Raw genomic sequence first — 23,798 nt, 5'->3', positions numbered from 1 at the left:
GAATATATAAAATCCATTGTCAGTGACACTCATTATTATGTATAGTGAACTCGATGTGTTGGCAATGAAATGAAACAGTTTAAATGTAAGGATTTAAGGAGCAACGCTGAGAGAATCCTCTGAACTCTTTTCATTTGAATTGTAAGTAGATTTTGAGAAGTAACTGGTTTACTAGAAGAAAGAATATTCTTCACTTTTTTTCCCCTTTATTACCTTCTGTTTGAGTATTAGCTTTTGAGTTTTAACAGGCCTAGAAGAGTCCTTACCTTCAAAGTTACACCACTGTTTACCTGACGCTCTTCTTATGACCTTGTTTAGTCTCTCTGGTTTATTTGGAAACCATAGAGAAAGAGAAAAAATAATTGCAACATATTAGAACTATTTTGTAGCCTTTATTTCTAAGAAGAGAATGTATCTCAGTCAGTATCTATAGTAAAATCTTGGCTGTTTAACTGTGACAAGTCACTTAAATTTTCTGAGTCTTGGTGATTTATTTTATAATCTTAGTACTAATAACTGTTCTGCGTACTCAAAGGGTTATTGTGAGGTTGTGAGCCTTGAATGAGCAAGTGTATGTGGAAATGTGTAAATCATAAAAATTATGTAATGTAAAAAATGCATAAAGTACTACAGAAATCCAATATTTAACAGATGTTTATTAAATATTTTTCCCTTACTATACATGCTATATTATTAGATTTTTGAAATTCCATTTGTAGCACAATCTGAATGTTTTTTCACAATCTCCTAGACCACTTTGCTTTTGTTCATCTCTGTGACCTCAATGGTTACCCCACTGGAAGTACCCAATAAATGGCTGAAGTACTGAAATGACAACCCACTGCTTCAGTATAAAACCAGATTTCTCAGATTGACATTTAAGATACTTCACTATTGGAATCCAACATCATATTCAATCTTCAGTTACAATAATTCTCTGACTTAGTCATCTAACCCTCTCAACCATTTGTATGATTTTTCTACCTCAGTCTACAACTATGAACAAAAATAAAATTTTATGATAACACACCTTTAAAACACCTCTTGATTGTACCTGTTGATGACACCCAAGTGAATTATGTGACCAAATGGAAGGCATCACTTCCATTTCTGAATATCTCTAGTATATATCATATCTTTTAGGATTTGATATTAATTACCTTGTTAAGTTTTCTATTAAGATATGTATTTCCTTCAGAAATTGCTTCTTATGCTGTACATGATTTCCCTTTGCAGCAGCTATAATAATACCATATAAATAATATAAAAGTAATCAATAATTATATTTATGTATTAATCAGTTTAAACTGATATTTTCTGAGCTCCATGATATCAAAAATTCTTGTCTCATTTTCACAGCACTTAAAAACTACCGCTATTATAACTCCACATGGTATTTAATGTACACTTGTAAACATAATATGATATAAGAAAATGCCTATTCTTGAATGGAAGAGCCACGCTCAGTTTTGCTCTTAAGACATTAATAGAGAAATAACTATAGTGAACATTCTTTGGAACCTACAGATTTGTATGAATGCTAGCCAGGCTTAATAAATTGTAGATATTTAAGATGATCTTAAGGTAATTTCACCATCTTCTAATTCAAGAAATGGATCAGAATGGGAATAGAAAAATCAGCAAGATAATTAGTCATCAGAGGGTTTACATACTATCTTGATAAGAGTTTTGGGATATTAATTTTCTGTAGAATTCCTTTGATTGGAAAGGATGACAAGTGTTCTTGGCAATCAGAGAAGAAATAGTTATATGGTAGTTGGAATAAAAGGAGCTATCATATGAATTGATTTCATAAATAAATAATAATATAAATACATTTATTTTCTTCTAAATGTTATTTTTATAGTATTTCCAAGTATGAAGCATGCATCTTTACTTCTATATTGATATAAAGTCCAATGTGTAGCTACATAATTTTACTGCATTTAAAAATTGCTTGAGCCAAGATTTGAGCTCCCCTATCTAGGTCAAATATAATTATCTAAGAATACACTGATGGGTGATCCCAAATCTCCAAACTGATATGGAAGTACAGAGACTTAGAAGCTATGGCCGTAATGTATTTTGATTGGCGCTCAGGCAACTTGCTATTAGTAATTAGTAGATATTTCTGCCATATGCTGGAAAGCATTGTTATTTTACATATTGACATTTCCCTTGATATTTACATAATGTACATTTCAAGAATCAAAGTGCTGCTTTACAGCACAGAAAGTAAAATTTGAATTTTGATGTCTACTTAAGAGTAGATGCAGAACATTAGAAATATGTTATAGTGTATTGAATCTGATATTTATTCAAGCTCTGTCTTTATGGAAAGTCTCCTAATAGAAACGTTTGCAGGTTTCAAGGCCCTAAATGAGAAGAATGGAAATTTTTCTTTTTGTAAGTAAATCATAAAGTGGTGTGATTTTTATCTTGAAATGTTGAGTCACACACTTCTGCAGTTGATTTAATGGCATAGGAACTTTTGCTTCCAGTTAGATTCCATTATTTTCATGTAGAAAAACAGGTTAGAATGGAGCTCTGTTGTTGTCTTTCAATTTCACAGATGTCCTTGCTTAAAATTTTAGTATAATTTTTCTAATGCTATCATTTTTATAGTATACAATTTGAAAATAAAAAATAAAGTCAAATTTCATGTATCTGCTAAGCATTATATTACTTCTTTAGGTAAATATGTGGGGCTGGCTGTTAAGTATAAAAAAAATAAGTTGAAGTTCTCTGTCATATACTGATTGTTGAACAAATAATGAGATCCAAATTTTACTAGAAGCTAATTCAAAATAACAAGATACCATTTGAAACACAAACACACCTGGACCCCCAAATTTATCTGTGTCTTTCTCCAAAAATGAAATTTAGAACTTGTTCACAGGAACTCATAAATTGAACGTGCTCTTATAAAAACACAGCATAAAAATTAGGCATCTGTGTATCTGGACTTCAAGCTGCTTGCAGACGTTGAAATCAACATTTAAATTGCTTCTAAAGGTGAGTAGAAAATAAGTCCTGGCTGTGAGTTTTATGTGGCCAGGAAATTTCTGCAGGTGGGCTGTTGAATTATCTAGTCATTTGGTGTGAACTTGGACATGTTCAAAATAAATCCCATATAGGTTTCATTAAAATAATATGACCTGGGCCTTTGGTTAGGTGATTACTTTGATGTGTTTATTTAACATTTTCTAAAAAGGAAAGTTAAAGCATTTTATGCATTACTCATATGCTGGCTATTGTAACTACATTTATGTTTGTCTTTGACTGTGTTAAACAATGGCAAACCCCAAACTGGAAAGAACAAGATTGATTTAAATTGGCGAGGAACACTTATTTATTTATAATACTCACTGTATGAGGTTTCAGACTGTACTGAATTTTAAAAGAGTTTTATTAAGATCAATGAATAAGAGGTCATAATAGATAACTCAAAAGAGTATTATTTGGCTTTCCAATTAGTATTCTACATTTACAGTTCTGTGTCCATTAACAATGTGTCACTCCTGAGAAATATGTCATTAGGTGATTTTGTCATTGTACAAACATCATAGAGAGTACTTACACAAACCTAGCTGTTAGCCTACTACACACCTAGGCTTTGTGGTGTGGCCTACTGCTCCTAGGCTACAAACATGTACAGCATGTTAACTGTACTGAATATTGTAGGCAATTGTAACACAATGGTATTTGTGTTCTAAACATAGTTAAACATAGAAAAGGTACAGTAAAAATACAATATTATAATCTTATGAGATCATTGTAGTATATGTGGTCTGTTGGAAATTGAAACATTAGGCAGCATGACTGTATTTATATATAAGGAGTCTGAGTATAAGGTTTTTTTTGTTTTGTTTTTGTTGTAGTTATTTTTTTTATCACTATTCTAAGAATACAGTAAAATTTAAAGAAGCAGAATACTAGGCTAAGGGATAAACATGAAGAATAGGCAAATTGCTTTCCTAACTATTCACAATGTTCATAACATATTAAAATGATGAAGTCCATTGCTGTGGGCTGAGTGTTTGTGTCCCCTCCAACTTCATATGTTAAAATCCTAACCCCTGATGTGAGGGTATTAGAAAGTGATGTCTTTGGGAAGTAATTAGGTCATAAAGGTGGAGTCCCCATGAATGGGATTAGCATCTTTATAAACAGAGGCAAGGGAGCTTGTGCTCTCTCTGGTTTTTGCCATATGACAATAAAATGAAACCAGGAAGTGGGCCCTCACCAGACACTAGAGCTGTAATCACCTTGATCTTGGGCTTCCCAGCTTCCAGACTGTGGGAAATAAATTGTTGTTTAAGCCACACAGTCTATGGTAATTTGTTACCACAGTCTGAACTGACAAAGACACCCCTTCTCTTTGTTGTTTATAAAACTGAGGCTCCCTTATATTGCCCTCAAAGAGTGAGAGAAACTATTCCCAAGTCACACTGCAGATACTATCATTCGAACATGGAATCGTCTCTCATATCTCACTTGGGAGAGCAGGAACTGCGAGTGATGATATTTCAGGCCAATGATCAGGGCCTGAAGTGACAGTCTGGAACTGCCTCCAGAAGCCAGGGAGAAGGTTTAGAATGGATGTAAATATTAATTGGCAAAGCTATTACCAAAACTACCAAATCAAAACAAAGAGAACATCATGAAAGACAAATTCTAAAAGATTCACCTTAAAGCCATGGATGAGTTCAGCATAAAACAGATAAGAGTTCCGAATAAAATAGATAAAGGATAAGTAACTGCCCTCTGTGACGCTAAAGACCATGTGAGTGTCAGGCTGTCCAGGGCCTTTAGCCTTAAAGAACCTAGAAGTCAAGATTCCTGATTTAAAGAGAGCAGATTCACCAGGAACAACCCAAAGAATCTAGTGTAGAAAAGCGTATCAGTGATGTTCTCAGTGTTTTTTAATCACAATTATAGTATCAATAATAATGATTAACATTGTGTTAGCTTAGAATAATTTCCCTATGTGTTGGTCTTGAGTCTCAAATATTATCAGTGAAATGGCATTGTTTACGGGCACTGTAAAGGTAAGTAAATATATTTTGAGAGCTTATTCACCTTTATAATTGTTTTTCATATGTTAATACTAAAATCATATTTCATCTGGACACACCCAAAGATGTCTGGTGGGTAATCGTCATTAGTAGAGTGTGGTCACAAGAAGTAGCTGATTATGGGGGAAGGGTTTCAGAAATAGGTTGGGAGAAAATGGCCCAGACAGAAAATTAAATTTACAAGCCTGTACTGAAGCTTATTGTGTAAGTCTAGAGACAAGAAACCCTTGTATATTTGAAATATATGGGTGAAATTAAAACTCAGGAAACATTCAAATACTGAAAATTAAGGAAAAATAATCAGAAGACAGAATGGCATACTTGAATGGATCTGGGCATAAGCTATAAAGATAGAAGTTCAAAACTTAGCTCTATTTCTTACTAGCTATAGTATTTAAACCTCAGTTACCATCACCTAAAAAGTGAGATTCATAATGTCTAACTTACTGATTTGGTGTGAACATTAAATGTGATAATGTATGTAAAGTTTACAGCAAAATTTCTTAGAAAACAAAACAATTGTCTAGCAAGCACCAAATCAGTGCAACGAGTAGGATAAGACTGATCTGCTGTTCATAAAGGAAGAAATTTTACCAAACTAGTGAGATATAAAATTCAGAGAGTTAGCATGTCACCAGTTTAGCCAGTAATAAAGAAATTTTAAAATATATTTGTTCTTTATCCTTTCTATAGATATAGACAAATATGACCATTTCAATCTTTTGTGTCACATGTGTTATTTTTCTAAAATATAGTGGACCATCAATAATGGGTTGAATGAATAAATACACACATAAATCAGATAATTAGATATAGTGACGCACTGGACTTTAATCAAAGTCCTTAGTTCTAGTTTCAGTTATATTACCAGATAGCTGTGAGACCTTGAGCAAGTGACTTCATCTCTGGATGCTGTGTGGTCAAATGGATAAAGCAATCTTTGGAACATAGCAGATATGGTTTTTTTCAAATCATAAAAAAAATGTTAATTTTAACTGTTTTTTTTTCCTTAACCCTGCACATATTCCCCTAACTTGCTGTTTCTGGGCTCTAAGTGTCAATACTGGCAGTGAATCTCCATCGCATCATCAGCTGTGTTATTCAGATACAATAAAATTACTACTAACATACGTAAAACATAATTAAAAAGTAAAAATACAAGCAAAAGATGTGGAAGTTTAAAGAAAATATAAATGTGATTAATATTACCTGCATTGTGCATGGACCTCTCTGAAAAGGAAACTTGAGTGTGAATGAAGTAGTCTCCAGGAAAGATGACTTTTCTGTTAAAAAAATAATAAAGGCTTAACCATAACTATCTGTCTAATTGGTCACTTTATGCTTGAGAACAAAGAATAATATATCTGGCAGTATCTTTTTTTTTTTCCTCTTCTCTCTTTCTTTTCTTCTCTTTCTTTCTTTCTTTTTTTCTTTAGAGATGGTGTCTGGCTCTGTAACCCAGGCTGGAGTGCAATGATGCCATTATAGCTCACTGCACTCTCAAACCCCTGGACTTAAGATTCCTCCTGCCTCAGTCTCTCAAGTAGCTGGGACTAGGGGAGCGTGTCCCACACCCAGCTATTTTTGGTAGAGATGGGGGGTCTCACTCTGTTGCTCAGGCTGGTCTCAAACTCCTAGGCTTAAGTGATGCTCTTGCCCTGGCCTCCCAAACTCCTGGGATTACAGGTGTGACCATTGCCCTTGGCCAGGCAGTATTTTTAACCTTGTCCATTTTATATTATGACCGGTAAACTTGGTTATGTTAAGAAAGACACTCTGTGGTTACAAAAGAATTAGAAACTATACATTTAAAAATATCAAACCATAGTTGTAATATTGTATAACCTGATTATTTGTTATTGTTATCCATTTGCTCAACAAATATTTATTGAGCACCTACTATGTTCCAGGCCATATTCTAGACGCTAGTGAAATAGGAAGAATAAGACAAGCATTGGCCCTAAACAGTTCATTTCAGTAAGTAAGGCTAGCAGGCAAAAAAACGGCAAATAAATTCTAACAAATAAAAAATACGATGAGTAGAGCTCAGAAAATTAAAAAGAGTGATGTAATTGAGAATATCTGACTAGTTACTTTGACTGAGTGGCCAGGGAAAGTTTCTCTGGCTACCATGGAAAGAATGCACTATAAACAGCAAAACAAAAGCAGTGATAACTAATAAAAGACTGTTGTAGCGTTTAGTTGTGAGACAGTGTTAGTTTGAACTAGGTTTAGGTTAGTTAACATATTGGTGATATGTTTTGCAATAGTATTGACAGAGCTTACTCATATATTCAATGAGGGAACTGAGGAAAGAGGGAAACCAGGAGAACACATACATATTTAGCGTGAGCTTCTGGGTCTATAGATTTAATCACAGAGCTGGGAAAATCTGAGGGAGGGAAGGTTTAAAGAAAAAACAGGGTTTTCTTGGGAAAGGTGCTTTAAAGTTTGAGAATTCACTTCTGAATTCTTCAGTGGAGAGGTCAAAGAGACAGCTGGAGCTCTAAAGACAGTTCAGAACTGGAGGTGTAGAAGGGAGAGTAGCCCATGGATCTTAATAACTCTGCTAATTTTGACCCCTGTGACTTTGCACTACCCCCCTTGGTTTTGGCTTTAACAGCCCAACACTTTCTAGGTTTTACATTTTTAAACTATGAATTCCAAAGACTTCGCCATCAATTTCATCAGCTCTGTATCATTAACCTCAGGAAATATGCAGATCCTTTTCAAAACTTAGAATATAGTATAAAAAATGGTTTCATGCATGAATTAAACAAAAGAACATTTGTGACTGAATCACAGAGCTCTTTCTACTCTCTGGAATTTTTGTTCTTTATCTGTAAAGAATAAATTCATAGCATTTTCAGTTTTTAGAAAATTCCTTAAAACTCTGGTTAAAAAATAGTCTCCAGTAGAACCCCAGGAAATAGTAAAGGTGAAGCAGAGATGTTCTGTTTAAGGGAGACTGGTAGAGTCTGACCTTCAAGCTAATACTCTATGTCCCTGTTGGTACCAAGACTGTCCACTTAGGGCTCTGCTTATATGCCATAGTATTAAATTGCATCCAAGGCTCCCTGTAAGACTAGCTTATGATTTTATAAAGATATTGCCTCAGGAAGGAAGTATCTCCTATGAATTAGGCTGGATCTGAATTAGTTTTAGACTGCTGCTAATACCAGAATCTGCAGGTGGTAACCTACACATGTGGGAGCACCTGCATAGACAGAGGTTAGGGAGGGAGACAGAATCTGACACTCAGAAATGTTCTGCATAGTGCAGAGCAGTTGCTCTATGATTTGAAACACATGGCACCTAATGCACAGGCTGGAAAAAGTACACATTGATAATTGAGATTTCACAGTATGACATTTTGCATCTCTTCTTTTATTTAGAATTACAGGCAAAGGAGCTAATCTCCATTAGTATTTTCTAAATACCTAAGAGATTAACCATTTATACCTTTTTACCATTCAAACTGTTTTCAAAATGAATAATAATGAATATATGCATTACTTTCTTCTCCAAATTTTTAAAGAGTACACATGGAATGTATTTTAGCAGTATTTCCTTTATGAATCTGGAGTCATCACTATGAGAAATAATGTTTATAAAGTGGTATAGATAGAGAAGATACATAGTAGATGTTAATGAGGTTTCAGAGGACTGAATTACTTAACGTATCCTTGTTTTACAAATGTATCAATTTCTCCTTGCTTGTCTCACTATGGTTCAACAGATATGCTTAGGAATTATTGAGATGTATACAACTTATTTTTCAACCCCGCCTTCACTGCTTTCCTGAAGTAAAGACTATCATTTCAAAGGTTTTTGTAATCAAAGTGGCAGTTGTTCTTTTCTCCCAATTCATTTGATAAAATTTATTGGGCACTTAATATATGCCAGGAATTGTTTTAGGCAATTGGGACACATTAGTGAACGAAATAAAGATTATTTTCCCTTATATTCTAGCAGTGAAGAGACAGAAAAAAAAGGATAAAATACTAAGAATAGGTAAAATATTAAGCATATTAGAACTTGTGCTATTTTTTAAAAGGAAATTAATGAAGAATAATAGAGACCGAGAACATTGAGCGTGAGAGATGATGGTGGTGGAGGGCTGGTTGCAACACAAGGTGGATCTCATTAAAAAGGTGACTTAGAGCAAATACTTAAAGGAAGGAAGGGAATTAGTCATACAGACATCTGGGAGAAGAGCCTTCCAAGCAGCAGGGAAATTAGCAAAGGCTCTGTTCTGGGAGCATTCCTGGAGCAGCACAGAGGCCAGCGTGAGTGGAATGAATAGTGATGGGGGAATAGCAGAAAATGAGGTCAGAGAGAGGACAGAGGACAGATAACTTAAAACTTTTAAGTGGTTGTAAGAACTTCAGTTTTTACTCAGTTTGTAATGCAAAGATATCTACTTTAAGTTGGAGGTGAGGTCCTGGTATCCTAAAGTTCACTGAATTCCCTGTCCTTCACTGATGTAGTGGGCCCCTGATTCTTAATAGAGTTTATCTCCCTTCCTTTGGAATACACGTTCTTTGGTAAGGCTTCAATTTGTTTGCCATTCTTTGCTTATCAGATCTGATCAACGTGGTATTGCTGATAAAATGGAGATTGGGCCAATGTAATAGTCTATAGAATTTCTGGGTAGTATAGGTTTCTTTGAATTACTTTATGACAGAGAGCCAAAAGGTTAATATAGCCTGGTGCAAGACTGTAAATATTTACTATATTTTCTATCCCAGGTGATTGTGAACTGTTTCTGATTCTTCTTGAGAGGTAGGGGGGCAAGGGGAAGAACTGCCAGATCAATGACCCCATACCATGTACCTGAGTCTTTGCTAATTTATTCCAGCAAAGACTTCACAGTTGACATAGGTTTGATCAGGGTTACTATTATAGTTAAGCTTGTAGGAGTCCCCCAGTGTCTTCCATGATTCATCTGCTTTTTACAGGTGCAGGATTGGTGAATTAAAAGGAAATATGGTGGGCCTATTGAATTATTTGTATCTTTAAGTGTGGTACAAATCTGCCATTCCTCTTTGAATATAAAATTTATTTTATGTCTGTCTTGGCTGGGATTTGGTGCAGTTGCTTGAGAGTCTTCTTTCTACTTAGCCTGTGCCACTGTGATGGCCTTTATCCCCAGATAAACAAAACAGAACTAAACTAAATTAAACTAAATGAGTGTTCTGTTAGCTATCAGGAATGGCTGTTCCGACTACATACTCATGGAATGGAGAAATCATAAGATTGGTCCAGAAGTCCAGTGGGCCTGCTGCAGCCTGACCTGAGCCAGGACTCAATTTATAACCCAGCATCCATATCATCCCACTCTGACTGGGTGGCAATGATAATGCTTTTGGTCACTGGCATCAATGTCAACTTGAAATATATATCCAAAAGTTGTTTAAATGTCTCTGTTATGCATTCCCAGTGAATTGTTACCTGAGTAGGTAGCTTTGGGGAAAACGTCAGAGTTTGCTTACATTATATATTTTGTCATGGTATTGCTGGGTCCTTACTTCTAAATATGTAAACACTTTTCAGTCATTGAGTACTTCATCTGAGAGCCGGCTCAGGTCTAGGAATTGGAAAAAAATCCTGAATTGTGACTGGGTCATCTTCCCTCAGAATGCCAATTATCTACCCTTGATTTATTTTTGTTATGGTATAATACTATAGGGATCTACCTGTTGGCTTCCCATCTGCCTTGCCCTAGGCTTATTAACTGACTCCGTAGCTCTCTGTAGTCAGGCCTGCTGACCTGCCCTCAAAGTGCTTCATTCTTTGCTATCATTGTACCTGCCTTATGGTTAAGTATGCATATCTAGTCTCTATCATGGTCACATTTATCAGTGATCTCATGGCAATAACAACATCTCCTCCAGGGATAATACTGTCCACAAGGAACAACCTTACTGCTTTGAAAAACAGGATATTCTGGGACTTCACATAGAAGATAATTAATTAAAATGTTTTGGTTTTATGTAGTATATACATTCTAGTTGAACATTTCTCTGAGGCTTTTGATCCTTTGCCATAACTTTCTGACATTTCTATTTCACTTTAAGGTGGAACATAACTTTCAGCATGCTGCCAACTTCCAAGCTTCAACATAGCAGGCACATATAACTTCATTTTTCCAGGGAACTTACCACAGAATTCAATACTGCATCATAGAAAGGTGCTCTCATATTGATAAACTCTGATTTAATTCTTATTTGTCTAACCCTTTCTCCTCAATCTATCATTTTCATTATCTATTTTCATAAATATACACTGTGTTTCTGCTGGTACATGTTAGCTCAGTCCTTTACTTCCATACATTTTCTGAGTATGACCCTTTCACTATCAGAATCCCAACACTCCCTGGAATATGTGGCAACTCGATCCTAGTTATTTATCCAGTGACCAAGAAAGAAAGAGAAGGCGTATCTTGAGAGGGGCAAGGCAGAGACCTCTTCATTATTTTTAAACAAGGGCTGGGAATTGGATCACATCTCCAGGTTTTCAAGTGAATCGAGCCAGATGTACACATCCCAAGTCTTAGGTTCCATTCTTCTCCAATTAGAGCTTGGACTGAAAATTAAACCTTCCTTGAAACTCTGTACCTTTATAATTACTTCCTGTGCCTGTTCTTCAGCTTCATCTGTCTTGTAGCTCTAAGAGATAAGAATCTCTTTATAAACTGCCAAGAAAGCCCTCTGGTTTTCAAATTTCACCCTAAATTAGTGATTAATTGCCCTTAGCCCCTTATTATTTTCCCTCAATGAATTAGTATTGGAGGAAACAACATCTATTCAATTTTATTGTCCTGTATCATTAGTGCTCTCTCTAAACTTCTGAAATACCTGATAGATTGTATACAAGACCACGTTTCCTTCTCCTAAGACTCTTCTACATCTGTGAACTGTGTAACAGTGGCACCACTAGGGTTTGCCAAGGGCTCTCAGTACTTGTTGCCAGCTAGCTGGCTGGTGATTCAGCTCCCAAATCCGATGTTAGGGTCTTCTTCTTAGGACCACACTTAGGACAAACTCTCTTCAGTCAAAAACCTTCAATAAACAGAATCTGAAATGGAGGTTTTTACCCAGGTGGTTTACTGGGGGAGAAGAACTACTGTAGGAGTGAGGGACACAGGATAGGGCAGAGGTAGAAACTGCAACAGAGCTGATCCTACCAGAAACCCCGGAGCTCAGATGAGCCCTCAGAGTTGTCCTAAGTTTGGGCGAGAAGGTTGGGCTTTTGTGTCCTTGTGTTGAATTTTCACTGGATGGAAAGTACATCTGGAGGTGGGGCATAATCTTGCTACTTCAGCTCCCATCCATTTGGAGCAGGAGAATTTCTGGAAAAGGCCCCAGAAATTCTGTGAGCTCTAAGCAACTGATACTCTTGGCATCTGGGGAAATGAGTAGCTCAACACTGATGAGGGGATCTTGGCAGCACAAACAGTATCCAGTCCATCAGCAAATATATGGAAAGTTGTGGGTGAAGCTGATTTGGGGTGAAGATAGAGTTTAGTTTTAGACGTATCCAATAAGAAAGATCTCTTTGAAATTCAAATGGAGATTTAAGAAGTAGGTTTGAGATGAGATTGGGGCTTGGGAGAAAGGTCTTACACTCAAAAATAAAAACCCTGAGATTTTCCTGTTTGTGTATTTTCAAGATCTGTAGAGTTAATAGTGATGGCTATTTTAATTCTCAATAAAACTGTATTTTAGTGTGTGTCTGTTTATCCATTATTCTATTCTCCACTGCCAGACTGTCCAATACTCATTATCTCCTGCAACTTGTAATATTCTATTTTTCTGCTGTCTACCAACATCTCATTTCTGTACATCTTTCTCTTTTGATTTTCTGCTCCTGTGCCTCTCAAGTGTTTCTTGGTTTCTCATATGCTCATCACTAGCAAGTGCCATATTATTATTTTCAACTAGTCAAGCCCATCCCTAGGACTCTGAATGTCATTGGTCCTGCAGCAAAGGATTTCTATGGGGAAGACTAGAATCCAAATAAAGATAAAGGACTCCGATAAAAAGAAAAAGAAGATAACAGATGCTGAGTTGATAAATGATGTTACAAGCTATACCTTCCTTATGTTCCCTACCTTCCACCCCATAAATCAGGTCTCCAGTTATAGGTTTTCATTACACATCTTAATTTTTTGTAGCATTTATGTTATAGTTATTTCTGTTATTTCATTTCAGTTTCTCACATTAAAATATAAACTCCACAAGTTTTTGCTTCCCGATCTTATTTCTAGCATCTGACACACAGTAAATGCTCTAGGTCATTTTATGGGACCCCTGTCTAGTCAGAGTATACCTTTATTGCTAGTCAGTGATTTAATTAATTAGAATATGTAAGGATACAGGCTTTTGATAATTGCTTTTTTGACATTATCTTTGGGTATGGAGGGGCTTCACTTTAAAAACTGCTTTAGGATTCAGAGCTCTTATAGAAACTTGGAGATTTGGGTTTATAGATAACCACATTATTTGCTATAAATCACTATATTTTTAAACCATCTTAATATAATTTAATATTTTCTACATTAAATATTTTTAAATGTTATTATGTGCATACATGCACAGTAAGCATGTTGAAAGAAGTTGCAATAATTCCTAACTAAGAAAGGCTATTGATGTGCTTTAGTGAATCTAAAAAAAGGTACAAAAGATTAATTATTTTTAGCAATCATTTATTAGAAAATATAATCAAGCCTTTTTTATCTGTAGCTTACTTGTTTTTGAATAAGAGATTTTATAAAATTCTATAACTTGATTCGCTTAAATCAACTATAAACAGAATTGAGATATTAAGTTAAATTCAAAGAAATTGGATTATTTCCAAGATATGTAATAAAAGGAAGTAGGGCATACTTTTTATTGGTCACTTCAAAAGTCATTAATTTTCCATTTTTAAAGATTCCTTTGGAATTATAGCTGAAAAAATAAGCATACCTTTCTCTGAGATCAGTGAATTAATAAGAAAAGATACTTCAAAATGAAATCTGAATGTATTGTAAAGTAACAATTATTAGTTTAAAAATTTGAGGTTTTATGAAATTGGTGGATTGTGACCATTTATTAGGCTGCAGTGATATTGCATATACAATGATAGTTAAGAACCAAAACTCAGTATTGAATTATTTAAAATGTAACCATAACATAAAAAATGTACATATAATATTTTAAAATATAGAGCAAAATTATATATACTATAAAATAGACTGTCTTGAGATACATAGAGTGAAAGATTTATACTAGAAAACCATCCTGACAACTGAATCTGGTAAGAATTACATGTATAATTTCAAAAAGGTATTATTCACTGTAATTTACAAAATATTTATTTTACTTTTTATGGACTGACATTTGAAAGAATGATATATTTATACAAAGGTGTGTGTATGTCTTTAATCGGTTAGAGATGACCAGATTTCTTATGTAGACTTATATTATCATTAACCAAAAGCATTGTCTTATAATCAGATATTTAAGGAATATTGCCAAGATAATAATCACTGTTCCTCTAATGTCTTTCAGGAAGGGTTAGGCTGAAAAATCACATATAAATGAAGAGAAAAAGATAAACACTTCTTTTTTTAATAAGCTAAAGGTTCTCCATAAACAACTATATATAATATAAATTGTGCATTTTAGTTCAACAAGTATCTTTTGAATATCTGCCTTTTACATTTTACTAGTTTCTAGATGTATGGAACCTGACGTGATTTCAGAAGGCACACAGAGAAGAGGAGGAGACAGACTTCTAAATAAACAACCATTGAAGGGTAAGTACTGATAGCTTGTGAGACAATCTATAATGCAAGTAGAAATTGTTCTGCAGGGTTATAATCATTTGTTCTATTTGTGGAGATCATTAATAGCTTCTTAGAGGATAGTGATTTGAGTTAGTTTCAAATAACAGATAAAAAAAAAACTTTAGCTAAAGAAAAAGGGACTTCTAGGTAAAGGACTTTTATAAAGGTAAAAATTGTGAAAGACCTATGAACATGATTATAAATCATTTATAGCCTGCTATTGAATGATTAAAGAAATGTTCTGGTATTGTCAAGTCCCCCTTGCTCTCTGTTCCAAATGGAAATATGTTAAAGCCATTCAGTGATTTCTAAGTTTCCATTGAACCTTCTACTTATATTTCTAGACTATTGCTTATTAAAGAGGTAGGCTATGTCCTTGCTATAACTATCTCAGCTCCAGGAAAATTTCAAAATTTCAATTTTACACTAGAATAAATCAACAAACATTATTCCTCCATGTATCTCTTCCTATCTTGATAATCCTAGACCTAGGACCCTGGACTACTATGTAACAAAGGATTGCCTTGGGAGATGAACCCTAAAGATAGACCCATTCTTTGGATTTGGTCTACCCAAAAGTGTGCTATTTCAGCTTGTGAATTGTATCATCCAAATGTATGTAATCCTTTCTGAAACTTAAGGCAAATTTTCTGTTACACTATAAGATAAGAGGGAGACATCAAAATCTGTTTTATCCTTACAGAGACTTTAAAACTTTTTAAAAGAAGAATATAGAGGTTAATCCAGTTGTACTTTAGCTTCAGTGAAGCCAAAGTCCCTAACCATTACTTCTGCATTCTACTGCCTCTATTTATTCAATGTCCACTAACCAGAAGGAGTAGGTTTGCAGAAGACAACAAACTCACTTTTGAGTGTGGTGGAATCCAGGTGTTTACTGAATGTCCATTTTAAATACCAGCACTAGTAATAGCTACTGTAAATTGTTAGTTTTATATCAGGGATGAACTTTACATAAGTTGATTAATTATTCATATAATAAATACCCTATGTAGATAGATGAGAAAATTAAAGCTTATAAAAGACATCAAAGGAAAAGTTAAACATGTCCCATATATTTGGAAGTCAGCTAAAGAGATGATAATGGAGTGTTTGAAAATGAATATAATTGCCAAGATAGAGTGTATATGGTGAAAAAAAAAAGGGCAGATTGTTAAGCCTTACTAAATCCTTATTGTGTACAGGGTGGTTTCTACATTTGGCTCATTTCTGCTACTTCTGTCAAGATTCTTGGATGATTAAGAGCCACTTAATGGTCCAGAGGCACGGTGAAGAAAAAGTGATAATTTGCTTATCTTTCAGGAGTAGGAGCCAAAGAAAATGACTTAAAAACATGAGTGAAAATGAAAATTTATAGATATATGAAAATTACTTTATCTGTTAGTGCCCTAAGAGGAAACAGATGGCATAGTTTAACTGGATAATTTGGGAAGAGTTTAATAAAGAGTTTATGGAAACTCTAAGTGATACTAACCACAGGGTTAGTTATTGCCGGAGCCTACTAACACTACTAACTCTAAGGAAGAGGAAATTGCTACCAGATTCAGAGTGGAAGAACTGTCTTAAGAGGACCAGTTGATAAGAACTATGTCACTCAGTCTAGGATGTGGACAGCCTTTTGGCACCCCCACTAAAAGAAAGACAATGGAATATATAATTGTCTTTACTTTCCTCCTTTTTTTTTACCTTAAGTCAGTAGTCCGCATTCGCCAAACTCAACCATACACTGAACGTTAAGGGAGTACATTTGTGTAGAACAAATCGGTCAGCTTCCTGAGACAATACAGAACAGTGGGGAAGGATGAGTAATCATAAAATTATGTAAGTTTCACATGGAAATCTGGTGTTCAGCAACAACCTGTTAAGAGCCTGTTAAAACCCTTGTCCAGGTTTTATACACAAAATACACGTTCAGAGGTTAAAAAGAGTGAAAAGATAAGCGTTCTGAGGAGAAAATTCACAAGAACACCAAACCTTAAGAGAGAAGCAGGAGATCTCTCTTTATTTTGTTATGTATCTCCTTAGGATATCACACAATCTTTCCTTTCTGTTCCTTGTTCTATCCTCTACCCTTTTTGTAATATTTGGGGACAAGTTATGTATATATAAAAGACACACGGCATTACCAATTGTATCACATAGTTCAATGTCATTATGCCCAATAAAACACAAAAACAGAAGATTTTATTTTGTGAATACCTGGTCATTAGTGATATGAAAGAGAATTTATAATAGAGAAATTGGGCAGAAGCAGGATTTCAGAAGGGTTAGGCATAAATGCTCCCAGGAGTATTAGAAGATGTCAGTTGAAGTTATTCACTTAAGAAATTTGATGGTAAACAGATTATATTTTGAGAGAAAAACATTAAACAAAAGAGGATTCTTCCTTAGGATGCAAAAGAGTAGAATATGTTTCCAGACTGAAGTAAAATAATAATGAAAGAAGAAGACATTCAAGTAAGAAAGATATTGGGGGAGAGTAATGAATGAAAGGGGTTTCTAGAGGAAATGCCTGTAGGGAAAGGTACAAAAGAGGGGATACAGATGACAATAGTGTTGGCTCCTCAGTGAAGAAATGGTATATTGTTGCTGGCAATACCAAAATAATTGATGATGACTCAGAAAATATTTGAAGCAAAAAAACCCAGAAAATTGAGAAATTCCATCATAGTTCATACCAGAGTAATGTAGGAAGTGTGGTCAGCTGGGTAAGAGTGAACTCCATGCAAGAGTACTTAATTGAGTGCTTCTTGTCACAAGAAACGGAGATTCACTCAAATTATTTTAATTGATATGAGAGTTATTTTGGAACTGCACAGATTGTAAGGCCATGACTCACAAAAAATACAAAAGAACAACCAGGCCTTGGGAAGAGTAAGAAGATAAAAGGCTCAGAGCTTTTCAGGAATGAAAACAGATTACTCTGAATCCAAGGCTACAGGCTCTGGATATACATTTTAAGCATAGTAATGCTTTGCCATGAATGTAACTCAGCTGTTCTAGTGTTTATTTATTTCCCCAGTATAAACTAGATGTTTGTTTCTGTGCTATTCAGTTAAAATATTCTGACCAGCTTTGTTAGAAACCATTGTCCAGAAATGGAAAGCACTTTGCATTAAATGCTAGAAACATAGCTCGCCTATCCTTTGATCAAGTACTCACCTGTAACTTAATTGGTTGTGTAGAGGATTTGGAGTCACAGAGGATCACTGCCTATGGCTACTTTTCAGTGGGAAATGTAAGCATAGCTAATTCCCTAGCAGTGGGGAGGTAGGCATCTGGATTGATATATCTAGCAAGAACTGTAAGATAATAATATTCCAGATGAGCCACCACGAAAAAATAAAAAGTTAACTATGTGAGGTAATGGATATGTTTATTACCTTGATTACAGTAATCATTTCACAATTTATAGGTATATCAAAACATCAAGTCGTACACCTTAAATATACATAATCCCTATTTGTCAATTAAACATCAATATGGCTAGAAGAAAAGAGAAAAAGAAGAAAAACTATAGCTAATACCAGTCAAAAAAAGGCTTTCCTAAATTGCTCAAATTTGTAGGCTCAAAGATACTGACAGTTCTCAAGACCAGAGAAGTGTTTTTATCAATGTGGGTACTTTCTATCTTTTCAGAGATATATTCTATATATCTGAACCATATAGGTATCCTTTATGCAAAATAGAATAATATTGGGTATCATAACCTAATTTACTAAAAAATTTAAGATCCTAAATGAATTTCTGACCTGGAGATCTGTGTGTAGTACAATCCCCTCTCCCCTAATTTGTATCCAGAGAAAGTTCCGTGAGAAAAGAGGGCGAGGATAGGTGATCTTTTGGAATCATTATTTTTTCAAATGTTTTATTCTGCTAATATTTATTGAATGGATGCCATTGATTGCTACAAATTAGGAACTGTTCTAGGCACTGGGTGTATAGTTATAAGCAAAAATACAGTAGCTTATTTAGTATTCTTGCATTAATCCATTGCTATTGACGTAACACACTTTGTATTTTACTGAGCTATGTACTCATCAGGAAGTTACCTGATAAATAGTAGTTGAATAAGTTATTTAGGGAAATTAAAAAACTAAGGCCTTTGTGTATTATTATTGGGAGCATTCAATGCATTTTAAATTAGGTAGGTTTATGTTTACAAGGCAAAAACATTAACTATAGATCTGCGAGGGTTAATATAAGAAAAATTTATGTACAGAGTGATAAAATTTTTTCTCTAAGTCCTAGCAAAGAAAATTAGCAATTTATTTTAAAGAATGAAAAAATATCTAGGCTTATTTATTTATTTATTATTTTTATAAATTGCTTGTGCTGATCTTTTTCCCATTATCACAATACTTTGAGCTTTTCACTTTGTTTTTTTTTTTTTTTTTTTTTTTGAGGAAAGAAAGCTTAAATGTACTATTTTCACTTTGTGTCTTTTTTCCTCTGCCTTTTGAGTTCAGTAAAACTCCTCTAGGAAGTACTTGTAGAATAATTTGATTTTATGTGCTACCAATAGTATGTGCCTTACATTTCTGAAATTTTAGTTATAATTTTTAAGGATTATGATTGTTTTAAATCAGTGTTTCTGTAGGCATTAGTTTTGAAAAGTGATGGTGAGGAAATATCAGACTTTAATTATAATCATCAGTTCTCATCAACCAGAGAAGTGCCCTTGGATTGTCTAGTTCTTTACTCATATTCAAAGAATTTATATTTGATAATGGTCTTCTTGAAGTATTGTTAATATGTTCAAGAACAACTTCCCCTCTATATCTTAATTTGCTTATTACTGGTGCTTAGAAAATCAATAATTGGCTAATAATTGAAATAAGCACATTAAAAATTATGTTGGATGGTGATATAGTTCTAGTAATGGTACAATATCATGTAGGCCTGATGCTGCTGCAAATACCAATTATAAACAACAAAATACAACAACAAACTTATTCAAAGGCACTGGAGAAAGTACAAAAGTAGGAAGAAATTGAAGGTGATATGACCCTTGAAAGAAAGATACTACCCTCATCAGTTGAGAACCACCTTTATACAGCTTTTTTCATGCAGGGCACTTCCTAGCCCTAGACTTTAAATTTAAGCAGAAGGCTGAAGTCATTTTGGCTTGAAATATCAGAATGGAGTTAAGGGCTTCCAAAGTGGCTGAAAACTGATGTAGCAAGTTCTGAATAGGGCCACAAAGACTGTGAGTAAATTTCTCATGGATGGTTCTCAAATTTTGCCTTCATACAGGAGACATTAAAGAGCTGGTGGAAATCCACAGCTGTAAAGTTGAAAAATTCACAGAGATATCAGCTCCTTCCCACTAGAGGGTAGAAAGTTTGTGGTTAAGGTTAGCCAAATTAGAGAGGCTTGATAAGTGCCTGGGCTTTCCACAAATCTGGCTAAATAAGCATAAAAACTATTTTCAACAAATTCAAGGAAGCAGTTAGTAATTTAACTGCCTGCCAGAACAATAACCAACAGTCTTCGGAAGACATTAATAGCAATCAGTCTGTGAAATATGTCATACATAATATCGGTACACATTCAAAAATTACTAAATATACAGAGAAATGGCCAAATACTCAGAGTCAATAGAAGTACAGTCCATGGAAACAGAACCCAACATAAATAAACCAGATTTGTTTTTAAATAAGGACTTAAACCAAATCTTACAAATATGTTTAATGACTTTAAAAAAAGATGACCATAATAAGGGAAAAGATGAGTAACATTGGCAGTTAAATAGAAGCTATAAAAAGGAACAAAAGCGAAATTATAGAACTGCAAACTTCAATATCTAAAGTGAAAAAAATATTGGATGAACTTAAAAACAGTCGGATACTGCAGAATAAAAGCCAGTAAATTTGACAGTTCATCATAAAATTATCACCTTTGAAGAAAGGAGAAAATATCAAGCATTCCTATAAAACTATAATTAGAATCCTAAAGGAAACAAGAGAAAGGACAAGAAAAACTTGAAGACCTATGTCAAGATATTTCCAAAATTTGGTTTAAAACATTAAATTTTAGATTCAAAAATTTCAACAAACCTCATTCCTAAATATTTATCCAAGAGAAATAAATCCAATGCCCACAAAAAACTTATACATGAATATTAATATTACCTATAGTCATAATAGCCCAAAAAAGAAAAAAAATTTGTAAGGAGTAGGATTGATAAACTGCGGTTTACTTATACAGTGGAGCACTAGAAACCAATATTGAGAACATTTAAACAATTGTACAGGTAGAGTGACCAGTCTACATAGAACTACCCTCATTTATGATACTAGTCACAAGTTTGGGGGATTCCTAAAACCACCTTCATGTCTGATAGTTCACTAGGTAGACTCACTGAATTCATTAAAAGCTGTTAAATCCACACTTGTGCTTATTTTTAAAGGGGAAGGAAAAAGATTAAAAGTAGCCAGGGAAAGAGGTGCATAGGGTCAGATTCCAAGAAAGAAACCCAACCTAGAGATGTTGTCCTGTCCTTGTGGAGTCATGGATGCTTTCATTACATTCCTGGCATTGATGTGTGATCAAAACACAAACCATTGCCAACCAGTGAAGCTCATCCAAGCCTTGGTGCCTAGATTGTTTTGGGGACTCAATCATATTCTGCCAGCATGGCTGATCTTAGTCTTTAGGCTTTCTGAAGGTGGGGCCCAAGCATTTAGTCTCCATTTTCTCTGGAGGAACTGACACTCATGATTCAAAGCTCTCATCACAAATTATGTTGTTAGACTGTCTGGTAGCCTAAGCTCACATGCAAACAAAAGTTACTCCTGTCAGACATGACCTTCCAAGGGCTTAAGTATCACCTCATGATACCCAAGGGCAAAGGCCAGAATTAATTCTTCATTATATAAAAGCAAAAAGAATAAACTCTTGGTACATGTTACAGCTCCGTTGTGTCTTGAAACATTTTACTGAGTGAGAACAACCTGACAAAGAATAACTTTTGTATAATTTCATTTATATGAAGCTCAAAAGCAGGCAAAGCTAATCTATGGTGATAGAACTCAGAAGAGTGGTTATTGATTTGACATGGGGTTTGACTAAAAGGCTTTCGGGGTAATGTAAGGTTTTCTACAATTTAGTAAGGGCAGTTATTACAAAGGTGTATAATGTATATATTTATGAAAACTTGAATTGTATGTGTGATCTGTATGCAAATTTTTCCTCAGTTAAAAAATATGCAATGTATTCAAGATTATTGCTAAATCTATATGTTGTGACTAGACTGGATATGGAAGAACATATTTAAAGGTCTGATTTCCCAGAAAATTGATCTTATGCTTCTGAGCCATATTAAAATTTGCAGTCATGAAATACTGCTAAAGATTTGATCTGATACATTTCAACCATTATAATACAGACATGGTCTCTTTCTTTTCCTAGAAGTTTAGTGAGGCAAAAGTAATAGTCCCATTTCTCAACCACTCCACTCCAAATCATTACTAAATTGGTTTATTAACATGACATATGTGTACTGATTTCAACACTTACCAACAAAGGAGACTTGTTTCTTGTGCAACAAAATTCCATCCTTTTTATTAATATAAGTTATAAGAAAAATTCTGTGGCTGTGATAATTACAAAGAATAGCAAGGACAATATTATTAATTATTATTTTCAGACTAGCTTTGATACAATAGATTCACATGCATTGATCATATCTTTTGTTTTATATACTTAGAATGCCTGAACACATGGTAGTTTGCATATATTTTGTATAAATTAGGTCTAGTCCCTAAACAGTTTTCTTTTTTATTTCTTAACAATCAGAGTTCTTTTTATACTGCTCAGTTTAATTGGAGAACAGAAAACTTTTGTTATATTACTTATATAATTTCCCTTTAAATCAAAAGGAGTGACCTCAGAGGTCCTGCAATTTTCCAAATCTAATAATTATGGCAATATCTTCCAGTGCTTTTCATAAAAGTGATCATCCTGTCAATCTCTTGGTATGTATATATTTATAACAAACTAATAAAGACTTAATTTATAGAATTATTTTCTTCACATAAAAAGGTATTTATTTTGCTAAATTGTAAAAATTGTTTTGATAAATGCATAATAATTACAAATCAGAAGTTTAGGAAAGAGTGGACAATAGTCAGACACCACACAAAGAAGTGAGTGATAAATAGGAATGTATAGGTATTGCTAAGAATAGAAAAAACATATTTTTCTATTTATAATAACCTCCAAGCAAAGGGACCAATACAGTGGAGAAGCAAATGAAAGGAATATTATCTATTATATGAACTCATTTTAAATTAATGCTGAATAAAACATGGAAAATAACAAAATAAAAGGTGCTGTTTCAAATGTAGTAAACACATTGGTCACGCAGGAGTCCTTGGAAAAAGTTTTTACCTCAATTTTAATATAATCACGTTGGACTTTTCTATGAGCTTTTATTTTCATACTTCAAATATATCTCAGCTTTGGGTAATTGCCAGCTCATGAATATTTATAGGACATTTCCTAGTTTCTCATGCAAGACAAACTCTAAAGAATTTCATGGACAGGGAGTTTGATTTTGCATGAGTCCCAATTGCATATTTCTTAAATGTGAAGTGATATTAAATTGAAATCACAACACTGCTTGGGTGTAAAAATGAGTTTGGATTATGTGTTGTTTGAAAAAGGATTGATTGAGGTGCAGAAATGTACTTTTATACTATTATATTTCTATGAAATACTTGAAAATTTTCCTTTGAATCTTAAAAAAATTCTAATTTGATAACATTTTTATTAGTGAAAATTTGGTGGGATGCAGGGGAGAGAGGATCATGATCATGAACCAGCTAAATATGGTTGGCATAGAGGGTTTTTTTTTTTCCTCC

The 23,798-nt window shown here is 34.1% G+C and overlaps 1 long non-coding RNA gene across 1 annotated transcript; it reads right to left on the bottom strand.

Moving 5' to 3' along the window:
• Nucleotides 1-291: 291 nt before the first annotated feature.
• On the bottom strand, nucleotides 292-22,485 carry LOC123640636. The gene is made up of 3 exons (XR_006736003.1): nucleotides 22,453-22,485; nucleotides 6,288-6,361; nucleotides 292-323 (listed from the first exon to the last, which is right to left on the bottom strand). It is a non-coding gene; the product is annotated as an uncharacterized LOC123640636 (long non-coding RNA).
• Between the last annotated feature and the right edge of the window lie 1,313 nt (nucleotides 22,486-23,798).

The sequence above is a fragment of the Lemur catta genome, chromosome 6 (assembly GCF_020740605.2).
Source record: "Lemur catta isolate mLemCat1 chromosome 6, mLemCat1.pri, whole genome shotgun sequence".
Classification (NCBI taxonomy): Eukaryota; Metazoa; Chordata; class Mammalia; order Primates; family Lemuridae; genus Lemur; species Lemur catta.
The sequence above is the reverse complement of the archived record's forward strand: the minus strand, read 5'-3'. Positions and strand labels throughout refer to the sequence as shown.